The sequence below is a fragment of the Rutidosis leptorrhynchoides genome, chromosome 2, assembly GCF_046630445.1.
Source record: "Rutidosis leptorrhynchoides isolate AG116_Rl617_1_P2 chromosome 2, CSIRO_AGI_Rlap_v1, whole genome shotgun sequence".
Taxonomy (NCBI): domain Eukaryota; kingdom Viridiplantae; phylum Streptophyta; class Magnoliopsida; order Asterales; family Asteraceae; genus Rutidosis; species Rutidosis leptorrhynchoides.
The window spans coordinates 45,098,833-45,124,686 of NC_092334.1; the positions used below are offsets into that span (position 1 = coordinate 45,098,833).

Genomic DNA, 25,854 nt, shown 5'->3' on the forward strand with positions numbered 1-25,854 from the left:
ACCCTCAAAAACTGAGTAAACGTTTGACACGTATCTGTTCTAGTTCCTTTGACATTGTTATCTTGTTTTAGTCGTAGTTTCTTCATTACAACTCCGTTTTTGTTGGTTCAACTTGCCACTTCCTTGGATCGAGTCAAATTTTAAGAATATTGCGGGAAACAAGTACGTCGTTGGATGCCTTCGGTATTTAACTCATACACGGCCGGATCTTGCATACACGGTGGGATATGCAAGTAGGTATATGCAAACTCCTAAAATTACTCATCTTCAAGCTGTTAAGCAAATTCTCAGGTACTTGAAAGGTACAGTAGACCTGGGTATTCACTATCGAAGGAATGGTAGCAATAACCTACTTGGATTTAGTGACAGCAGCTTCTCGGTGGACCCAGATGATGGAAAGTGTACTACTGGATTAGTGTTCTACTTTGATGATGGACCTATTGCTTGGAATTCACAAAAACAACAAACAGTGGCCTTATCATCCTGCGAAGCAGAATTTATGGCTGCTACTGCAGCAGCTTGTCAAGCAACATGGTTAAGGGGACTCTTAGCTGAAATAACTGGAAGAAAAGAAGAACAAGTCGTGATCAAAGTTGATAATAAGTCAGCAATATCATTGATGAAAAATCTGGTATTTCATGGAAGAAGTAAGCATATCGACACACGGTATCATTTCATACGAGAATGTGTTGAAATGGAGAAGATTAAAGTTGAACACATCAGTGGGGATCAGCAACGGGCTGATATTCTTACAAAAGCATTGCCGAAGTTAAAATTTGCTGAAATGAGAGAGATTCTTGGGGTTCAAAGGATTGAAGACTCAAAGAAATAAATGATTTCTCAAGGTCAAGATTGAGGGGGTGATTGTTGGACCAATCTTGACATAAAGTAATAGTTAGAGGTTTATTTTGTGAAATTATATCTCAAATGGATTTGAGGAGGTGGAACATGTGAACGGATAACAAGTGGGCTAGCCGTCATTGTTTTCAATTTTGCTTCTTCCTTGACTTTTCTACTTTATTCTAGACTTGACTATCCTAGATGATTCTAGACTTGGTTATCCTAGATTATTCTAGACTAGACTTGATTAACTTAATGGATAAGGTTAATCAACTATAAATAGGGATGTAATAAGGAGATTGTAATAAGAGTTTTTCTATAATTGGAGAAGGATTTCCAATAAGTTCTTGTTCTTAAATTTTACTATTCTGTCTTCATAATCTGATACCAAATTTCTTCATTTCTTCATATATATTAAAGCAAAACCCTATTTACCTCAAATATTTCAAATTCAAATTACAGCAGCCAGTCTCAACCCTTAGATTAGGTTTTTTTGGGGGTAATCTAACAGCTATTATTTATCTGATGTCAAAATATCCTCTCTGATGTTAGAATTAAGTGTGTTGCCTAAAATATCCTTCTATCAACTCAAACATAAGCCGTTCCTGAATAAACCTAAAACGATTCCATAACTGATAATGAACGGAAGTTACTTGGCCACTTTACAACTTCCTGTCAAAACTTCTCTTTTGCCATCAACCGAACTCAATTCTTTCTCTCGCTAACCCTAATTCCTGTGCGTGCATCACCATTAATTGTAACGGATTGTTATGTATCTATATTGAAGAAGATACACTGTTTATTTGGAACCCTAGCACGAGAAAATCAAATAGGTTGCCGTTTGATTTAATGGGTGTTCATCTTTTTTAGATTGAGAATATCTCCTCTCTATCGTTGTTACTGTGTGTATATTAGGTTATCAATAGAAAGAAGTGTGTGTGTGTGTATGTGTGTGTGTGTGTATATCTAATGAATGATTTCTGTTAATTCAGAAGAAAAGAAGTGTATGTGTGTCATGGTTTTTCTGTTTTTGTGATTGCAGCAGCTTATGTATTTGCAGATATTTGTGACTGATTATATTTTTGAAGTCCTCCCTTCTCAACAAACATTCAAAGACGGATTAATTATTGAGGTATGCGTTTTACATAGACTAAAAACATGATTACAACACATGATAACCTTAAACACACACATAGGTTATGCTGAAGAAACAAAGAGGTGATCTCAGGATGAACATCCCTGTTAGAAGTTAGACGCAATGCTTATTGTAACGATTTGATTTCAATTTTAAATTTAACATGAACATCCATGTTAAATTTAACATGTTTATGCTGATCTTTCTTAGACCAGAACGTGGGGGTGCAACAACCAACAAAAAGAAAAAAGAGAGCGCTCAATGAGAAAAACACAGCAACTATCCACCTCATGTTTATTGAAGAAGACCTCATTTTTTGGGTTCATGGGTTCTACTTTACCTCAATCTTGTATAAAAAATTTGCATTTTATAATTTATTTTATGGTTATTATATGTTACATGTATTTTTTCAGTTTTGAACTTTGTTTTTCAGTCAGCCTTGGACCGGATGTTAATCTGACCTTAATATCACGTATGAGGAACACCAAAGAGAAACGTTTTAGTTTCTCATTTTTTTTCACACGTATCCATTTGTTTTCGACATCAGGTATTATGCACAAAGTTGTAAGCTTATTCTAAACTTCCTGATGTTGACTTTGACTGTAATTTGTTGTTAAGTACCATGGAAGTGAGGATTGAAGGGCTGGAAACAGTGGATTGCGTGTAATTTTATTGACTTTGACTATAATTTGTTGTCACTTTTATTTATTTCAGTTTGAGCTTGTGAAACAACCCAACCCGTATTAAAACCGGTCCATAAAATTTTTTCTTTTTAATACGCGTTAAATAATACTTTAGGTCCCAATTGTGTTTCCATAAACATCTTTAATACAATAGAAGGTTTAATAAACCTTAAAACATTTAATACATTGATTAATTGTCCAAACGGACATACACGACCCGACTAGTTTAGTTTCCAACCAAAACCGAGCATGGTGATTTGGGACTACGCTACCCAAATCCTAATCGAATACGAAAGCAAGATCTTCTAAGCAACCTAGCCAAGATCTCTAATCCCCAAGCTTACCCGAGCCGCCAAGCATGCAACCTATAAAAATATCAACAAGGAGAGGGTAAGCTAACGCTTAGTGAATGATAATATACTACATACATATATATATGTATAAAATGGACACGCCACACAAATATCAAATACCGCATACCGTATGATCTCTAAGCAACAAGCTAAAGATACACCAACAAATATAAGTTCACCAACGACGATGTGAACAACGCCAATAAGCTACACCCGGAGGGTTAGCTACATCACAACAATACAACAATATACGTATACAATATTTAACATGCTAAACAGTATCCAACAACATAATATGGTTAACCATAGCTATGGTGCTACCGGCACGTGGTTCACACCATACGCATTTGAGTCTCACTCTTTTATAGTGCTACCGGCACGTGGTTCACACTTCGACGCTACCGGCACGTGGTTCACGCTCATTTTATAGTGCTACCGGCATGTGGTTCACACTCGATGCTACCGGCACGTGGTTCACATCATTATATTTATAGTGCTACCGGCACGTGGTTCACACTCGATGCTACCGGCACGTGGTTCACATCTTATCGCACAAATGTTATGGCACTACCGGCTCGATGGTTCATGCCATAACACCCACAAACAGATACGCCATATACACGTACATATAAATACTCCATTCACAATATTAACCCTTCGCCATTGGGGTTATATATTCCACATCACACGCCCATGTGATAACGTACACACAAAGTGTGTACCTCGCCAAAGGTGGTCAACCAAAACGCACAACCGTGCCAATTGGACCTATACACAAGTCCATCAATCCACCTATATGTGAAGTGAGCTCTATGACCGAGAACCACTTCACCCGACCCCCACCCATCCTACACATACATATGCACATAGGATATTAACACTCACCTTGTCGCCTCGATGAATGCTTCCAAGAAATCCGCAACTCGTCAATGGAAAGTACCTATTCTATTATCACAAATTCAACAACACACTTAGATTGGATTTACAAACCAACCCAATTCGACACTTAGTGCAAATTCGACCCAAATGCACTTCCAAGTACAAACCGCGCCCAAACTTAACCAATAATCACTAACACAAGTGATAATGGTCCTAATATGCCAATTAAACCCGAACACAAGTGTTAAACACGTGTCAATGTAACACCCTAGGCAAATCTCACATCGCCCACGAACATGAGTGATCATGGGATTATAAGGTAATACTCACGCTTAAATGACACAACGCGTTTTGGGATCACAGGCTGAGTAGAAGTGCGAGTACGTTGTGGTTAACCGTGCTCGGGCGATAGCACTACCAGGATGGGTGACCTCCTGGGAAAGTGCTTCTCGTGTGTGGTCGCCAAGAAAAAGCCGTGCGCCTGCGGGCAAAGCGGACAATATTGTGGTCATGTTAAGCTGGGGTGTTACAGAATGGTATCAGAGCCACTCATGTGCCGTTGGGGGTGGTGGGGCAAACCTCATCGAGGATGATGAGTCCCTAAGGGGGGTGAATGTAACACCCTAGGCAAATCCCACATCGCCCACGAACATGAGTGATCATGGGATTATAAGGTAATACTCACGCTTAAATGACACAACGCGTTTTGGGATCACAGGCTGAGTAGAAGTGCGAGTACGTTGTGGTTAAGCGTGCTCGGGCGAGAGCACTACCAGGATGGGTGACCTCCTGGGAAAGTGCTTCTCGTGTGTGGTCGCCAAGAAAAAGCCGTGCGCCTGCGGGCAAAGCGGACAATATTGTGGTCATGTTAAGCTGAGGTGTTACAGCTTATGCATCTTAGATCACCAAATTGTGTTACTGTAAATGATCATGAAAAAAGCCGCACGTTTGTCAGAAAGAAAGGGCTACCAGATGTTGGTAAGTTTGCTTATACGTATAGATATTGAATACATATTTGAATTGTCGATGTTATAGTCGTTTTTAAAATTTTGGGTTTTGTATTTGCAGATAAATTTACGATTTTATTATGATTCGAGACCGGCTAATATGGGTTCTACAACACTTACTGTAAGTTGAATTATTATTGCAATATATGTTTTTATTTTGGGGTTTTGTTATTTTGTTATTATGTTTTCGATTCCTGATATGTACATCTTTAGGGTTTTGTTATTATGCTAAAATGGATTCGATTTAAGTTACTACATGTCTAGGTCAAACGTAAACACCATTATTATGAAAACTGAAACTACTAGATATCTTTTATTTTGGATTTGTTGTTTTTTTCTATAGAGTTTGATTTCGATTTAGGGCCTGCTTACTTAGAGCTTAATAAGATTAATTGTCTGGAGGGATTATTCGGTCAGCTATTTACCTGTTTACTTACGACTTATTCATCCACCAGATCTAAATAGAGGGTTGTATGATCCAGGTAGAAAAGTGATGTCCTCCCCATATGAATGGGATTAATCATGTCTTTTTACTAAAATATCCCTTTCTCTTTCACTTATTATTTCATCTTCTCCCCAAATTTCACAAGCATCATCCACTTCATATTCTAACTTCGAATTATCGAATAATAGATCGGTGTTATGTATATTTCTCAACTGAACTTTCGCGTATTTTAATTCGATTTTGGATCCGTTTTGTTCAAATGAAGCAGAAAGGAGCTCTTACAAGATGCGGCGTTGATCTCTAAATTAGTCACCACAAGATGCTATGATCCCTACATCTGTCACCAACCTCGCTCATCGTCGACCTCGTGTAGCTGTCATTAGCCCTTCGTTTTCATGTTCTTTCTATAATTCGTTGATTTTTCTATTCTTTAAAGAAACGAGTTGTAGGTGATTTTCAACTCAAATTCTTTGACTATACTTTGCCACCAATTATGAGATCCAACGAAATACACATGTTTCAATATTTTTAATCACTAATTGTGTTGAACAGAATTAAAATTTGATAATATTAAGGTTGTTGTATTGAGAATTTGGGTTATTAAATTTAAGGTAACTGACGTCGTTGAATATAAAGCTTTGGTTTAATGTGATATTGTTTTTTAGGGTAAACTAGTCATTTTTGTTATTCAGACTATTTATTCAGCACAATAAGTAAACAAGATTATTTTTTCACTGATTACTACATATAGTCAATCAATATCCATACATATAGTATTATGTTCCTTTGGTATAAATAATTGTTTTAGTTTGTTTGTGGATTTTTATTGTTTCTTTTACTCTTTGGTGTCTTTCTAATTTCGTCACGAAGACAAGTTTTTGTGCAAACTCTCTCGAATAGCTTGAAGAAATACAAAGAGACAGTTGTAAGTGTTTCATTGTATTGTGTTGTTTTTTCTTGTGAATTTCTACCCAGCTATAAGATGACAATAAAATAATTGGTTTCTCTATTCAAATTTAAAATAATTTGGAACTGTATTGTAGCTTTTTAACTTTGTTCTTGGATTGAGCATCAACAGTTTCTATCTTTGCCGGATCCACTTTAATACCTTCTTTGTTCACTATGTGACCGAGGAATTGAACTTCTTCCAACCAAAATGCACACTTTGAAAACTTAGCGTACAATTCTTCCTTCCTCAATACTTCTAACACCTTTCTCAAATGTTCACCGTGTTCTTGGTCATTCTTTGAGTAAATAAGTATGTCATCAATGAAAATAATGACAAACTTGTCAAGGTATGGTCCACACACTCGGTTCATAAGGTCCATGAACACAGCTGGTGCATTAGTTAAACCAAACGGCATGACCATAAACTCGTAATGACCGTAACGTGTTCTGAAAGCAGTCTTTGGAATATCATCTTCTTTCACCCGCATTTGATGATACCCGGAACGTAAGTCAATCTTTGAATAAACAGACGAGCCTTGTAGTTGATCAAATAAGTCGTCGATTCTCGGTAGTGGGTAGCGGTTCTTGATAGTAAGTTTGTTCAACTCTCGGTAGTCGATACACAACCTGAATGTACCATCTTTCTTCTTGACAAACAAAACAGGAGCTCCCCACGGTGATGTGCTTGGTCGAATGAAACCACGCTCTAAAAGTTCTTGTAATTGGCTTTGCAGTTCTTTCATCTCGCTGGGTGTGAGTCTGTAAGGAGCACGAGCTATTGGTGCAGCTCCTGGTACAAGATCTATTTGAAATTCAACGGATCGATGTGGGGGTAATCCCGGTAATTCTTTCAGAAATACATCGGGAAATTCTTTTGCAATGGGAACATCATTGATGCTCTTTTCTTCAGTTTGTACTTTCTCGACGTGTGCTAGAACAGCATAGCAACCTTTTCTTATTAGTTTTTGTGACTTCAAATTACTAAAAAGATGTAGCTTCGTGTTGCCATTTTCTCCGTACACCATTAAGGGTTTTCCTTTTTCTCGTATAATGCGAATTGCATTTTTGTAACAAACGATCTCTGCTTTCACTTCTTTCAACCAGTCCATACCGATTATCACATCAAAACTCCCTAACTCTACTGGTATCAAATCAATCTTAAATGTTTCGCTAACCAGTTTAATTTCTCGATTCCGACATATGTTATCTGCTGAAATTAATTTACCATTTGCTAATTCGAGTAAAAATTTACTATCCAAAGGCGTCAATGGACAACTTAATTTAGCACAAAAATCTCTACTCATATAGCTTCTATCCGCACCCGAATCAAATAAAACGTAAGCAGATTTATTGTCAATAAGAAACGTACCCGTAACAAGCTCCGGGTCTTCCTGTGCCTCTGCCGCATTAATATTGAAAACTCTTCCGCTGCCTTGTCCATTCGTGTTCTCATGGTTCGGGCAATTTCTAATAATGTGGCCCGGTTTTCCACATTTATAACAAACTACATTGGCATAACTTACTCCGACACTACTTGCTCCACCATTACTCGTTCCGACACCATTTGTTCCTTTCGTTCTATTAACCCCTGGTCCGTAGACCTCACACTTCGCCGCGCTATGACCATTTCTTTTACACTTGTTGCAAAATTTGGTGCAGAACCTCGAGTGATACTTTTCAAACCTTTGGCATAGCTGCTTCTGATTGTTGTTGTTGTTGTTGCGGTTATTATTGTTGTTGGGATGATTGTTGTAGTTGCTGTTGTTGTTGTTGTTGTTGTTGTTGGGCCGTTTGTTGTAGTTGCGATTGATGTTGCGATTGTTGGGATAATTGTTGAGATTATTGTTGTAATTGCTGTTGTTGTTGTATTGGTGATTCTTATCACCGTTTTTCTCCCACTTTCTTTTGGCTTGCTTCACATTGGCCTCTTCAGCAGTCTGTTCTTTAATTCTTTCTTCAATCTGGTTCACTAGTTTGTGAGCCATTCTACATGCCTGTTGTATGGAGGCGGGCTCGTGTGAACTTATATCTTCTTGGATTCTTTCCGGTAATCCTTTCACAAACGCGTCGATCTTCTCTTCCTCATCTTCGAATGCTCCCGGACACAATAGGCACAATTCTGTGAATCGTCTTTCGTACGTGGTAATATCAAATCCTTGGGTTCGTAACCCTCTAAGTTCTGTCTTGAGCTTATTGACCTCGGTTCTAGGACGGTACTTCTCGTTCATCAAGTGCTTGAATGCTGACCACGGTAGTGCGTACGCATCGTCTTGTCCCACTTGCTCTAGATAGGTATTCCGCCATGTTAACGCAAAACCTGTGAAGGTATGCGTAGCGTACTTCACTTTTTCCTCTTCAGTACACTTACTTATGGCAAACACCGATTCGACCTTCTCGGTCCACCGTTTCAATCCGATCGGTCCTTCGGTTCCATCAAATTCCAAAGGTTTGCAGGCAGTGAATTCTTTGTAGGTGCATCCTACACGATTTCCTGTACTGCTAGATCCAAGGTTATTGTTGGTATGTAGCGCAGCCTGTACTGCGGCTATGTTTGAAGCTAGAAAAGTACGGAATTCCTCTTCATTCATATTCACGGTGTGTCGAGTAGTCGGTGCCATTTCCTTCAAAATAATCAAATGGAACAAGTTAATCATACAGAATATTAAGAGTAGTTAATAGTATTTCGTAGCATAATATGAACTCATTTATAAAAGCTTTTTCTTCATATTAGCGTTTTATAAGTTTAAATTCGGGTAGTACCTACCCGTTAAGTTCATACTTAGTAGCTAATATACAATTCAACTACTACAATTCTATATGAAAAACTGATTATAATAATATTTCGCGTTCAAACTTTTACACAATATTTTACAAACTTACAATACCGCTTATTTTACATATAGCATGAAATATAGCACACAATAAATTTGATACAAGATGGTTGTGAAGATAATTCTAGCTAGTACACAAGTCGTTCAGCAAAGGCAATAAAGACACGTAATTCATACGTCCAGAAACAAGTCATGCATTCTGGTTTTACTAGGATTACTTCCCATCCTTGGTCTTGTGGAACGTAACCGTTATGGTCGTTGATAAGACAGCGTGTTGTAACGTCGTCAAAGGGACGAGGGTTACGTAATGTCCAACAGTCCCGTAACAATCTAAAAACCTCATTTCTTACCCCAATTACCAACTCCGTCACTTGTGGGAACGTTTTGTTTAATAGTTGTAGCCCGATGTTCTTGTTCTCACTTTGGTGAGAAGCGAACATTACTAATCCGTAAGCATAACATGGTTCTTTATGTTGCATGTTAGCCGCTTTTTCTAAATCACGAAGTCCAATATTCGGATATATTGAGTCAAAATAATTTCTTAACCCATTGCGTAAAATAGCATTTGGGTTCCCAGCAATATATGCGTCAAAGTAAACACATCGTAACTTATGGATTTCCCAATGTGATATCCCCCATCTTTCGAACGAAAGCCTTTTATAAACCAAGACATTCTTAGAACGTTCTTCGAATGTCTTACAAACTGATCTCGCCTTAAATAGTTGTGCCGAAGAATTCTGACCGACTCTAGACAAGATTTCATCAATCATGTCTCCGGGTAGGTCTCTTAAAATATTGAGTTGTCTATCCATTTTGTGTTTTTATACTGTAAAATAGACAAGAGTTAGATTCATAAAAAAAAATACTTATTAATACAAGCAATTTTTACATATATCATAAAGCATAAGCACACTATATTACATATATTACACCACACGAATACAACTATCTTATTCCGACTCGCTTGTTTCTTCTTCTTCAGTTTTGGTTCGTTTTGCCAAGTTTCTAGGGATATATGATGTTCCCCTAATACGAGCCGTCGTTTTCCACATTGGTTTAGAAAAACCTGGTGGTTTAGAGGTTCCCTGGTCATTGTTACAACTTAAGGACTTCGGGGGTTGACGATACATATAAAGTTCATCGGGGTTAGAATTAGATTTCTCTATTTTTATGCCCTTTCCCTTATTATTTTCTTTTGCCTTTTTAAATTCAGTTGGGGTAATTTCTATAACATCATCGGAATTCTCGTCGGAATCCGATTCATCGGAGAATTGGTAATCCTCCCAATATTTTGCTTCCTTGGCGGAAACACCATTTACCATAATTAACCTTGGTCGGTTGGTTGAGGATTTTCTTTTACTTAACCGTTTTATTATTTCCCCCACCGGTTCTATTTCTTCATCCGGTTCCGATTCTTCTTCCGGTTCCGACACTTCTTCCGGTTCCTCTTCGGGAACTTGTGAATCAGTCCACGAATCATTCCAATTTACATTTGACTCTTCATTATTATTAGGTGAGTCAATGGGACTTGTTCTAGAGGTAGACATCTATCACATAATATCAAACGCGTTAAGAGATTAATATATCACATAATATTCACATGTTAAAAATATATAGTTTCCAACAAAATTTGTTAAACAATCATTTTTCAAGTAAACACGGTCGAAGTCCAGACTCACTAATGCATCCTAACAAACTCGATAAGACACACTAATGCAAAATTCTGGTTCTCTAAGACCAACGCTCGGATACCAACTGAAATGTCCCGTTCTTATTGATTAAAAACGTTCCATATTAATTGATTTCGTTGCGAGGTTTTGACCTCTATATGAGACGTTTTTCAAAGACTGCATTCTTTTTTAAAACAAACCATAACCTTTATTTCATAAATAAAGGTTTAAAAAGCTTTACGTAGATTATCAAATAATGATAATCTAAAATATCCTGTTTACACACGACCATTACATAATGGTTTACAATACAAATATGTTACATCGAAATCAGTTTCTTGAATGCAGTTTTTACACAATATCATACAAACATGGACTCCAAATATTGTCCTTATTTTAGTATGCAACAGCGGAAGCTCTTAGTATTCACCTGATAATAAACATGCTTTAAACGTCAACAAAAATGTTGGTGAGTTATAGGTTTAACCTATATATATATCAAATCGTAACAATAGACCACAAGATTTCATATTTCAATACACATCCCATACATAGAGATAAAAATCATTCATATGGTGAACACCTGGTAACCGATATTAACAAGATGCATATATATAAGAATATCCCCATCATTCCGGGACACCCTTCGGATATGATATAAATTTCGAAGTACTAAAGCATCCGGTACTTTGGATGGGGTTTGTTAGGCCCAATAGATCTATCTTTAGGATTCGCGTCAATTAGGGTGTCTGTTCCCTAATTCTTAGATTACCAGACTTAATAAAAAGGGGCATATTCGATTTCGATAATTCAACCATAGAATGTAGTTTCACGTACTTGTGTCTATTTTGTAAATCATTTATAAAACATGCATGTATTCTCATCCCAAAAATATTAGATTTTAAAAGTGGGACTATAACTCACTTTCACAGATTTTTACTTCGTCGGGAAGTAAGACTTGGCCACTGGTTGATTCACGAACCTATAACAATATATACATATATATCAAAGTATGTTCAAAATATATTTACAACACTTTTAATATATTTTGATGTTTTAAGTTTATTAAGTGTAACCTACAACTAGTTGTCCACAGTTAGATGTACAGAAATAACTCGATAAATATTATCTTGAATCAATCCACGACCCAGTGTATACGTATCTCAGTATTGATCACAACTCAAACTATATATATTTTGGAATCAACCTCAACCCTGTATAGCTAACTCCAACATTCACATATAGAGTGTCTATGGTTGTTCCGAAATATATATAGATGTGTCGACATGATAGGTCGAAACATTGTATACGTGTCTATGGTATCTCAAGATTACATAATATACAATACAAGTTGATTAAGTTATGGTTGGAATAGATTTGTTACCAATTTTCACGTAGCTAAAATGAGAAAAATTATCCAATCTTGTTTTACCCATAACTTCTTCATTTTAAATCCGTTTTGAGTGAATCAAATTGCTATGGTTTTATATTGAACTCTATTTTATGAATCTAAACAGAAAAAGTATAGGTTTATAGTCGGAAAAATAAGTTACAAGCCGTTTTTGTAAAGGTAGTCATTTCAGTCGAAAGAACGACGTCTAGATGACCATTTTAGAAAACATACTTCCACTTTGAGTTTAACCATAATTTTTGGATATAGTTTCATGTTCATAATAAAAATCATTTTCTCAGAATAACAACTTTTAAATCAAAGTTTATCATAGTTTTTAATTAACTAACCCAAAACAGCCCGCGGTGTTACTACGACGGCGTAAATCCGGTTTTACGGTGTTTTTCGTGTTTTCAGGTTTTAAATCATTAAGTTAGCATATCATATAGATATAGAACATGTGTTTAGTTGATTTTAAAAGTCAAGTTATAAGGATTAACTTTTGTTTGCGAACAAGTTTAGAATTAACTAAACTATGTTCTAGTGATTACAAGTTTAAACCTTCGAATAAGATAGCTTTATATGTATGAATCGAATGATGTTATGAACATCATTACTACCTTAAGTTCCTTGGATAAATCTACTGGAAAAGAGAAAAATGGATCTAGCTTCAACGGATCCTTGGATGGCTCGAAGTTCTTGAAGCAGAAACATGACACGAAAACAAGTTCAAGTAAGATCATCACTTGAAATAAGATTGTTATAGTTATAGAAATTGAACCAAAGTTTGAATATGATTATTACCTTGTATTAGAATGATAACCTACTGTAAGAAACAAAGATTTCTTGAGGTTGGATGATCACCTTACAAGACTGGAAGTGAGCTAGCAAACTTGAAAGTATTCTTGATTTTATGTAACTAGAACTTGTAGAATTTATGAAGAACACTTAGAACTTGAAGATAGAACTTGAGAGAGATCAATTAGATGAAGAAAATTGAAGAATGAAAGTGTTTGTAGGTGTTTTTGGTCGTTGGTGTATGGATTAGATATAAAGGATATGTAATTTTGTTTTCATGTAAATAAGTCATGAATGATTACTCATATTCTTGTAATTTTATGAGATATTTCATGCTAGTTGCCAAATGATGGTTCCCACATGTGTTAGGTGACTCAAATGGGCTGCTAAGAGCTGATCATTGGAGTGTATATACCAATAGTACATACATCTAAAAGCTGTGTATTGTACGAGTACGAATACGGGTGCATACGAGTAGAATTGTTGATGAAACTGAACGAGGATGTAATTGTAAGCATTTTTGTTAAGTAGAAGTATTTTGATAAGTGTATTGAAGTCTTTCAAAAGTGTATAAATACATATTAAAACACTACATGTATATACATTTTAACTGAGTCGTTAAGTCATCGTTAGTCGTTACATGTAAGTGTTGTTTTGAAACCTTTAGGTTAACGATCTTGTTAAATGTTGTTAACCCAATGTTTATAATATCAAATGAGATTTTAAATTATTATATTATCATAATATTATCATGTATGAATATCTCTTAATATGATATATATACATTAAATGTCTTTACAACGATAATCGTTACATATATGTCTCGTTTAAAAATCATTAAGTTAGTAGTCTTGTTTTTACATATGTAGTTCATTGTTAATATACTTAATGATATGTTTACTTATCATAGTATCATGTTAACTATATATATATATATCCATATATATGTCATCATATAGTTTTTACAAGTTTTAACGTTCGTGAATCACCGGTCAACTTGGGTGGTCAATTGTCTATATGAAACATATTTCAATTAATCAAGTCTTAACAAGTTTGATTGCTTAACATGTTGGAAACATTTAATCATGTAAATATCAATCTCAATTAATATATATAAACATGGAAAAGTTCGGGTCACTACAGTAGCTTCCCTGAAATTTGTTGGTTCTCCTTCAGTATGAAGAAGATCATATACATCACTTTAATTTTTCCAACCTCGAGGTGGTGTATCATCATATGTCTCCTCTTCTGCCATAGATGGATCTGACTCATTGACTGTATCTGTCGGGATACGAGACATCATAGGTCCTCGCTGTTTTACTGTTGTTTCAGGACTGCTAACATCAGAATGAGTTATGCTTTCCTCATTGGCTGATCTTCCTTGACTTGAGGAGTTGCTGCTTTGTGGGCTATATGAGCTACTTGGGCTGCCTGGTTCAGTAGGCCCATTTTCGGAATTTTGATCAGCCGAGAAAACTTCACCGGGGTTTATATGTATCACGAATTCTCCTTTGTGATTAGGTTCTTGATTGTATTCTACTCCGGAATGCCAATCCCATTTGCGTGCTTCATCAAATTCCACATCTCGACTGATTACTATTTTCATCTTCTCGGGATCATACATACGATGTGCCTTAGTTCCTGGTTCAGTTCCTAAATAAACCATAGGAATACTTCTGTCATCAAGTTTTTTTACTTGATCTGAAGGTACTTTCACATATCCAACACATCCAAACACCCGTAAATGATCAAGATTTAGTCTTCTTCCTTTTAAAGCCTCATATGGTGTTTGATTTTTCAGAATCTTCGTGTGCAACCTGTTTAGAATATAAACCGAGTGACGTACTGCTTCAGCCCAGAAACTTTGTGGCATATCCATTGCTTTAAGAATACTCCTTGTTGTGCTCATCACTGTTCGATTTCGCCTTTCAACGATACCATTTTGCTGTGGCGTGTAAGGTGCAGTCAAATGTCTTGTGATTCCAGCATAATCACAATACTGATTGAACTCGTTGGATGTAAATTCTCCTCCCCGATCAGTTCTCCTCACAATACTGATTGAACTCGTTGGTTTTTAATTATCCAACCCAAAACAGCCCCCGGTTGCACTCCGACGACGTAGATTTAGTTTTTAAGATGTTCTTTGTAAAACCAAGTTATATCTTGTTAGGTTAGCATATCATTATGATATATTACAGGTCTTGATGCATATAGTTATGCACCTGAAAAACCCTCGAAAACTGAGTAAACGTTTGACACGTATCTGTTCTAGTTCCTTTGACATTGTTATCTTGTTTTAGTCGTAGTTTCTTCATTACAACTCCGTTTTTGTTGGTTCAACTTGCCACTTCCTTGGATCGAGTCAAATTTTAAGAATATTTCGGGAAACAAGTACGTCGTTGGATGCCTTCGGTATTTAACTCATACACGGTCGGATCTTGCATACAGGGTGGGATATGCAAGTAGGTATATGCAAACTCCTAAAATTACTCATCTTCAAGCTGTTAAGCAAATTCTCAGGTACTTGAAAGGTACAGTAGACCTGGGTATTCACTATCGAAGGAATGGTAGCAATAACCTACTTGGATTTAGTGACAGCAGCTTCTCGGTGGACCCAGATGATGGAAAGTGTACTACTGGATTAGTGTTCTACTTTGATGATGGACCTATTGCTTGGAATTCACAAAAACAACAAACAGTGGCCTTATCATCCTGCGAAGCAGAATTTATGGCTGCTACTGCAGCAGCTTGTCAAGCAACATGGTTAAGGGGACTCTTAGCTGAAATAACTGGAAGAAAAGAAGAACAAGTCGTGATCAAAGTTGATAATAAGTCAGCAATATCATTGATGAAAAATCCGGTATTTCATGGAAGAAGTAAGCATATCGACACACGGTATCATTTCATACGAGAATGTGTTGAAATGGAGAAGATTAAAGTTGAACACATCAGTGGGGATCAGCAACGGGCTGATATTCTTACAAAAGCATTGCCGAAGTTAAAATTTGCTGAAATGAGAGAGATTCTTGGGGTTCAAAGGATTGAAGACTCAAAGAAATAAATGATTTCTCAAGGTCAAGATTGGGGGGGTGATTGTTGGACCAATCTTGACATAAAGTAATAGTTAGAGGTTTATTTTGTGAAATTATATCTCAAATGGATTTGAGGAGGTGGAACATGTGAACGGATAACAAGTGGGCTAGCCGTCATTGTTTTCAATTTTGCTTCTTCCTTGACTTTTCTACTTTATTCTAGACTTGACTATCCTAGATGATTCTAGACTTGGTTATCCTAGATTATTCTAGACTAGACTTGATTAACTTAATGGATAAGGTTAATCAACTATAAATAGGGATGTAATAAGGAGATTGTAATAAGAGTTTTTCTATAATTGGAGAAGGATTTCCAATAAGTTCTTGTTCTTAAATTTTACTATTCTGTCTTCATAATCTGATACCAAATTTCTTCATTTCTTCATATATATTAAAGCAAAACCCTATTTACCTCAAATATTTCAAATTCAAATTACAGCAGCCAGTCTCAACCCTTAGATTAGCTTTTTTTGGGGGTAATCTAACAGCTATTATTTATCTGATGTCAAAATATCCTCTCTGATGTTAGAATTAAGTGTGTTGCCTAAAATACCCTTCTATCAACTCAAACATAAGCCGTTCCTGAATAAACCTAAAACGATTCCATAACTGATAATGAACGGAAGTTACTTGGCCACTTTACAACTTCCTGTCAAAACTTCTCTTTTGCCATCAACCGAACTCAATTCTTTCTCTCGCTAACCCTAATTCCTGTGCGTGCATCACCATTAATTGTAACGGATTGTTATGTATCTCTATTGAAGAAGATACACTGTTTATTTGGAACCCTAGCACGAGAAAATCAAATAGGTTGCCGTTTGATTTAATGGGTGTTCATCTTTTTTAGATTGAGAATATCTCCTCTCTATCGTTGTTACTGTGTGTATATTAGGTTATCAATAGAAAGAAGTGTGTGTGTGTGTGTGTGTGTGTGTGTCTATATCTAATGAATGATTTCTGTTAATTCAGAAGAAAAGAAGTGTATGTGTGTCATGGTTTTTCTGTTTTTGTGATTGCAGCAGCTTATGTATTTGCAGATATTTGTGACTGATTATATTTTTGAAGTCCTCCCTTCTCAACAAACATTCAAAGACGGATTAATTATTGAGGTATGCGTTTTACATAGACTAAAAACATGATTACAACACATGATAACCTTAAACACACACATAGGTTATGCTGAAGAAACAAAGAGGTGATCTCAGGATGAACATCCCTGTTAGAAGTTAGACGCAATGCTTATTGTAACGATTTGATTTCAATTTTAAATTTAACATGAACATCCATGTTAAATTTAACATGTTTATGCTGATCTTTCTTAGACCAGAACGTGGGGGTGCAACAACCAACAGAAAGAAAAAAGAGAGCGCTCAATGAGAAAAACACAGCAACTATCCACCTCATGTTTATTGAAGAAGACCTCATTTTTTGGGTTCATGGGTTCTACTTTACCTCAATCTTGTATAAAAAATTTGCATTTTATAATTTATTTTATGGTTATTATATGTTACATGTATTTTTTCAGTTTTGAACTTTGTTTTTCAGTCAGCCTTGGACCGGATGTTAATCTGACCTTAATATCACGTATGAGGAACACCAAAGAGAAACGTTTTAGTTTCTCATTTTTTTTCACACGTATCCATTTGTTTTCGACATCAGGTATTATGCACAAAGTTGTAAGCTTATTCTAAACTTCCTGATGTTGACTTTGACTGTAATTTGTTGTTAAGTACCATGGAAGTGAGGATTGAAGGGCTGGAAACAGTGGATTGCCTGTAATTTTATTGACTTTGACTATAATTTGTTGTCACTTTTATTTATTTCAGTTTGAGCTTGTGAAACAACCCAACCCGTATTAAAACCGGTCCATAAAATTTTTTCTTTTTAATACGCGTTAAATAATACTTTAGGTCCCAATTGTGTTTCCATAAACATCTTTAATACAATAGAAGGTTTAATAAACCTTAAAACATTTAATACATTGATTAATTGTCCAAACGGACATACACGACCCGACTAGTTTAGTTTCCAACCAAAACCGAGCATGGTGATTTGGGACTACGCTACCCAAATCCTAATCGAATACGAAAGCAAGATCTTCTAAGCAACCTAGCCAAGATCTCTAATCCCCAAGCTTACCCGAGCCGCCAAGCATGCAACCTATAAAAATATCAACAACGAGAGGGTAAGCTAACGCTTAGTGAATGATAATATACTACATACATATATATGTATAAAATGGACACGCCACACAAATATCAAATACCGCATACCGTATGATCTCTAAGCAACAAGCTAAAGATACACCAACAAATATAAGTTCACCAACGACGATGTGAACAACGCCAATAAGCTACACCCGGAGGGTTAGCTACATCACAACAATACAACAATATACGTATACAATATTTAACATGCTAAACAGTATCCAACAACATAATATGGTTAACCATAACGTTATGGTGCTACCGGCACGTGGTTCACACCATACGCATTTGAGTCTCACTCTTTTATAGTGCTACCGGCACGTGGTTCACACTTCGACGCTACCGGCACGTGGTTCACGCTCATTTTATAGTGCTACTGGCATGTGGTTCACACTCGATGCTACCGGCACGTGGTTCACATCATTATATTTATAGTGCTACCGGCACGTGGTTCACACTCGATGCTACCGGCACGTGGTTCACATCTTATCGCACACATGTTATGGCACTACCGGCTCGATGGTTCATGCCATAACACCCACAAATAGATACGCCATATACACGTACGTATAAATACTCCATTCACAATATTAACCCTTCGCCATTGGGGTTATATATTCCACATCACACGCCCATGTGATAACGTACACACAAAGTGTGTACCTCGCCAAAGGTGGTCAACCAAAATGCACAACCGTGCCAATTGGACCTATACACAAGTCCATCAATCCACCTATATGTGAAGTGAGCTCTATGACCGAGAACCACTTCACCCGACCCGCACCCATCTTACACATACATATGCACATAGGATATTAACACTCACCTTGTCGCCTCGATGAATGCTTCCAAGAAATCCGCAACTCGTCAATGGAAAGTACCTATTCTATTATCACAAATTCAACAACACACTTAGATTGGATTTACAAACCAACCCAATTCGACACTTAGTGTAAATTCGACCCAAATGCACTTCCAAGTACAAACCGCGCCCAAACTTAACCAATAATCACTAACACAAGTGATAATGGTCCTAATATGCCAATTAAACCCGAACACACGTGTTAAACACGTGTCAATGTAACACCCTAGGCAAATCTCACATCGCCCACGAACATGAGTGATCATGGGATTATAAGGTAATACTCACGCTTAAATGACACAACGCGTTTTGGGATCACAGGCTGAGTAGAAGTGCGAGTACGTTGTGGTTAAGCGTGCTCGGGCGAGAGCACTACCAGGATGGGTGACCTCCTGGGAAAGTGCTTCTCGTGTGTGGTCGCCAAGAAAAAGCCATGCGCTTGCGGGCAAAGCGGACAATATTGTGGTCATGTTAAGCTGGGGTGTTACAGAATGGTATCAGAGCCACTCATGTGCCGTTGGGGGTGGTGGGGCAAACCTCATCGAGGACGATGAGTCCCTAAGGGGGGTGAATGTAACACCCTAGGCAAATCCCACATCGCCCACGAACATGAGTGATCATGGGATTATAAGGTAATACTCACGCTTAAATGACACAACGCGTTTTGGGATCACAGGCTGAGTAGAAGTGCGAGTACGTTGTGGTTAAGCGTGCTCGGGCGAGAGCACTACCAGGATGGGTGACCTCCCGGGAAAGTGCTTCTCGTGTGTGGTCGCCAAGAAAAATCCGTGCGCCTGCGGGCAAAGCGGACAATATTGTGGTCATGTTAAGCTGAGGTGTTACAGCTTATGCATCTTAGATCACCAAATTGTGTTACTGTAAATGATCATGAAAAAAGCCGCACGTTTGTCAGAAAGAAAGGGCTACCAGATGTTGGTAAGTTTGCTTATACGTATAGATATTGAATACATATTTGAATTGTCGATGTTATAGTCGTTTTTAAAATTTTGGGTTTTGTATTTGCAGATAAATTTACGATTTTATTATGATTCGAGACCGGCTAATATGGGTTCTACAACACTTACTGTAAGTTGAATTATTATTGCAATATATGTTTTTATTTTGGGGTTTTGTTATTTTGTTATTATGTTTTCGATTCCTGATATGTACATCTTTAGGGTTTTGTTATTATGCTAAAATGGATTCGATTTAAGTTACTACATGTCTAGGTCAAACGTAAACACCATTATTATGAAAACTGAAACTACTAGATATCTTTTATTTTGGATTTGTTGTTTTTTTTCTATAGAGTTTGATTTCGATTTAGGGCCTGCTTACTTAGAGCTTAATAAGATTAATTATCTGGAGGGATTATTCGGTCAGCTATTTACCTGTTTACTTACGACTTATTCATCCACCAGATCTAAATAGAGGATTGTATGATCCAGGTAGAAAAGTGATGTCCTCCCCATATGGATGAGATTAATCATGTCTTTTTACTAAAATATCCCTTTCTCTTTCACTTATTATTTCATCTTCTCCCCAAATTTCACAAGCATCATCCACTTCATATTCTAACTTCGAATTATCGAATAATAGATCGGTGTTATGTATATTTCTCAACTGAACTTTCGCGTATTTTTAATTCGATTTTGGATCCGTTTTGTTCAAATGAAGCAGAAAGGAGCTCTTACAAGATGCGGCGTTGATCTCTAAATTAGTCACCACAAGATGCTATGATCCCTACATCTGTCACCAACCTCGCTCATCGTCGACCTCGTGTAGCTGTCATTAGCCCTTCGTTTTCATGTTCTTTCTATAATTCGTTGATTTTTCTATTCTTTAAAGAAACGAGTTGTAGGTGATTTTCAACTCAAATTCTTTGACTATACTTTGCCACCAATTATGAGATCCAACGAAATACACATGTTTCAATATTTTTAATCACTAATTGTGTTGAACAGAATTAAAATTTGATAATATTAAGGTTGTTGTATTGAGAATTTGGGTTATTAAATTTAAGGTAACTGACGTCGTTGAATATAAAGCTTTGGTTTAATGTGATATTGTTTTTTCTGTAGGGTAAACTAGTCATTTTTGTTATTCAGACTATTTATTCAGCACAATAAGTAAACAAGATTATTTTTTCACTGATTACTACATATAGTCAATCAATATCCATACATATAGTATTATGTTCCTTTGGTATAAATAATTGTTTTAGTTTGTTTGTGGATTTTTATTGTTTCTTTTACTCTTTGGTGTCTTTCTAATTTCGTCACGAAGACAAGTTTTTGTGCAAACTCTCTCGAATAGCTTGAAGAAATACAAAGAGACAGTTGTAAGTGTTTCATTGTATTGTGTTGTTTTTTCTTGTGAATTTCTACCCAGCTATAAGATGACAATAAAATAATTGGTTTCTCTATTCAAATTTAAAATAATTTGGAACTGAATTGTAGCTTTTTAACTTTGTTCTTGGATTGAGCATCGTAACAGGTGTTTTGTGTGGTATGTGTTAGGATCTATAGGTGGCAATATGGGTGGGCTTTGTAATGTGTCAAAACTTGGTTGCATTGAACTTTATGACTTATTTTTAAATTTTACAAGTAATTAATAATTAATGTGCTATATATGTAATTACTGTGTAATGTGTTGAAACATGGTTGTCTTTTACTAATCTGCATTGATCACTATTATTTGTTCAGCTTTTATCCATACCATTATGCACCATTTGCTTCAGATCTTAAGGATATTGGAGAGTTAGATATCAGTTTTGAACTTGGGTCTTCATTGAAATCGTTTAATCAGTTATGGGCGTGTTTCCTGCTGCAAGTTTAAGCTTGTATGTGGTTGTAGCTAATTTCGTTATTGGTGTCGTCTTCATGCTTTTATTTTCTTGCATTTTGTTATAATGTTATTGGTACAGTGATTCTTTATATAAGATCGGTGGATAATGTTTTTAAGGTTTTTGATTTACTTGGATTTTCGCTCTTCAGCAGATTGACAAGGTTCGGGAAGAAACCAAAAATAGCACTTGGTATGATTGTCACTTAAATATTGATTATAATATTTCTATTATTATATTGTGAATGTCACTTCAAATTGAATCTTATATTATCATAAGTACAGGTAACATCTGTTTCATGCTATATTCGTGTAATTACGATATCACACATCCCTTCTATACTTTGGAGGTAGCAGCAAAGCCTGTTAAAAAGAGGAAGAGGAAATCAGCTGCTTCAGGTAATGTTGGATTTTGTTTATTTATTTTTAAGATTTAAAACTTAATGCATTTGTAGAACTTGGTTTAGAGTTAAATTCATACTTAGATCTGATAATTTTGACCATGTTACTACTAATGTGTTTATAGCCACAAGTGTACCTAGAAGTTTATGACCTCATAGGTTGGTTTTCTAAAAAAAGTTTTCATACTAATGATAACCTGGTTGACCTGTTATCTTGTCTGGTCCTACATGCCTATCTTACCACCGCTGCTAAGGGGGGAAATGTAGGAGTCTTCTTCCTAGCGCTTTCCTTCCTTTTTTTATTTGAATTATTATTGTTCGGCTATTTCTCATTTGATGTTAAAACAGGAATCTGCTTCGGAATTGATAAAGCAAAAAGTGGTTTTTGTTGGTAGTGAAGAAGGAAAACTTCTAGCTCTTCGTCAAACCTTTGAAGAGGTACAACCTGCTATGTATACACTTAACGATTTAATATTCATTCTCATACTCAATTGGACAAGTTATTTTCCCATTTTTCGTAAAAATGGTACATAACTGACCAAATTACATGTAACAGAGGCATCTGGGTTTAATTCATTTCTGTTCGTTTTACCTTTAGTTTACTACGGAGTATAAAGTAACACTTATTACCATCATGGGCAGAGTTTGAATCCACCAGTGCTGGTTTTTGTTGAAAGTAAGGAATAGGCAAAGGCTCTCTACCAGGAATTGAAATTTGACAATATTAGAGTTGATGTAATACATTCTGACCTTCTTCAAGTAGAGGTACTCTTAAATTCCTTTTGCATTGTTTAGTATCCACTTTTATAGCAGATTTCCTATTTCCTACTAGATACACGATGTGTGTTTTTTTTCCTTCATCCATTCCACCCTCATCCAACACAGCAACATACAAATCTTGATTTTCTGGTATTTTTTGGGAATCGATTAATTAGTTCATATCATAAACTGTTTATCTACAATGTATTGATTTTTATATAATCCATTGTTTATCGCAAATAATTGATTAAACCAGAGAAAAATACATCTGTTGTCTATATTGTTTTTAATTAATCAATTTTTGGTTCCGTTAATTGTAATTGAGATTCAATTAGTTTGTGGAGTCGTGATTTTGCCATTTTAGTTTGTAAGTTGAATTACTAATTATCCCCTCATTATCTACATTAAGCAAGATACTGAAGGAAATGCATGGAAGGTGTTTGATAAATGTCTTGTCCTAAACAATTTTGTACTCCGTAAATGATAGAGTTTAAATCACTTCAATGAAATCGTGCAAAAGGCAGATGATATTTTATATTCACGTGAAAATGTTGGCATTGCTCTTCCATAAGATAAAGTGAGTTTATTAATTTTAGATGATCTTAGTGTGGATGATTTACTTTGATATTGATTACTCTTTAGATCCTCGGATTCCGTAATAGGTCACCTAAAGTTGTGGAAGCAGTAGCTACGATTAAGGTACGGATATTTAAACTTCTACATGTATTGATGTACACAATGAATATCTTTTCCTTTAAGTCACCTGAAGCTATATAGGGAGTCAAAAAGGCCCGACTAATAATCAAAACGGATGTTATGTTTTCATAATGAATCATCATGTAAACAATTGCATATGTATACTGATGTGTATTTGCAATATTTACATACATAACATGCTTAAAGACTCATGGTTTGGGTACAAACATCAATGGTTTGAGTCAACCATGATAACATAACAAGTGAATCTTGCCAAACAGGGGGAATTCCAGCCATATTTATTAGATTTTTTATGTCATCGAGTTTGTAAATACATAGTTTCTTAACTGTTCATACAAGTATCAGTTTTATGGCAAGAATTTTGACAGGGATATCTGGTGCAATCTGCTCCAACAACATTGAAGATATATCAGAGTGAAATTCGGTTCTTCATAGCTGGAATCTTTGCTGAAAATAGCCTAAGGAACACTAATCAATTAAGATTACCATTTATCACACTATTTAACGCTATAAACTACTTTGGTGATGCCTTGGCTACAAAGGGAGCCATTTCACTGTTGATTTTCTTCATTTGCAGTTAACAATTGACACCTAACTTTTATATGATTAACTCATATTACTTGAATGCACTTAGTTATTTTCTTTTTCGAACCCGCAAGGTTGCGGGTATTATACTAGTATTTAATTAGATCAAGCCCTACGAAGTATTTAACAAATTTATTATGAAATGCTTCGAACAATTTTTTAATTTATTTTGCATTTGGTTGAAAACCTGAGGAGTAATATTTGACATTTGATGTAGGAAAATAATATTAGGCAGCTAAAGAGAGGATTGGGAGCCTCGAGCATGCTGTAGTTAACACTAACTCGTCGTCGTTGTTGTCGCCATGTTCATCACGTCAACGAACTCTTTAAGATTTCTATAATGATAAAGTCAACTCATCTTGTGACTTTTTCATTTTACCTTCATGTCTTCTATAGATGTTTATTCTAGTGTAAGGGTCAAAAACAGTTACGAAATTGCTCGAGCGGGTATATGTGAGTAAATTGTAATTTCTCACTGATGTTACATGAATATTACTCGTAGTTTAAACCGGTTAAACCCTACAATATGTACCTGCTGTGGTTAGTATGGAAAATAATGTTAGATTCATATAATAAGTAAACCTTCCATCTGAAATTTCTTAATCTAAAAAAGACTACGTCGAACAAGGTGCTTCAGTATTCGAGGCAGCAACGAAACAAAATTGAGAAGTTGTTGTAGAGATAATTGAAACCCGAATAGAACTGAAGTGTTCTCTCGCTCTAAATTACAATACAATTCGTCACCTCCAGCGGCAGCAAAATCCACAAGGCTGTGGATGAGTTTGTGACATATTTAGTAGACTCGATGAATAATGATGAGGTTACTACATAACAAAAAAATAATAATACTCTCAGTATAGCACCTCAAACACAAAACTTGAAAACAGTTTACCTCATTGTGGGCGAGAACAGAAAAATCATAATATCATCAGCAATGAGGCCATAATGCCAATACATGTGGTCGCCTTACATGTAAAAGAATAAGTCATAAAGTATTTATATACAAAGTCCGCGAACATGAGATGTGAGCCTTGAATAACTTTCAATCGAGAACGGTTGGTATACAGATGTGTAGCGGCAGAGATTTTCGGTAAGAAGCTCTCACAAATTTCGATATATAATGAAAGTTTTAAGAGATTCTTATCGAAGATCAGTACCTCTACGCATTTTAATAGTATATGTCCTCAATTGACTTTTGGCCAGTTCCACATCTTATCTCCACAAACTTTGTATTTAAATACTGTATGATCTTCGGTAAGTGGCATTATAGCTTCATCATTTCTCGATACCAAATGTCACAGACTTATTTCGATAAGCTCACCGTGCGGCACTTAGTCTCTACTAAGTCAGCCTAGCTCGGACCTTCCAATGATTCAAGTGACTAAAAGAGAACAAAATAGAGAACAAG

At 36.0% G+C, this 25,854-nt stretch overlaps 1 long non-coding RNA gene across 6 annotated transcripts; it reads left to right on the forward strand.

Moving 5' to 3' along the window:
- Positions 1 to 19,978: 19,978 nt before the first annotated feature.
- On the forward strand, positions 19,979 to 24,952 carry LOC139894317 (uncharacterized). 6 transcript variants are annotated; one of them, XR_011774910.1, is made up of 8 exons: positions 19,979 to 20,076; positions 20,167 to 20,226; positions 21,427 to 21,481; positions 21,846 to 22,383; positions 22,734 to 22,823; positions 23,028 to 23,150; positions 23,787 to 23,843; positions 24,230 to 24,952. It is a non-coding gene; the product is annotated as an uncharacterized lncRNA (long non-coding RNA). The 6 variants fall into 6 exon arrangements; XR_011774912.1 differs by having other exon boundaries at positions 21,881 to 22,383; XR_011774913.1 differs by lacking the exon at positions 21,427 to 21,481 and having other exon boundaries at positions 21,881 to 22,383.
- Positions 24,953 to 25,854: the final 902 nt, after the last annotated feature.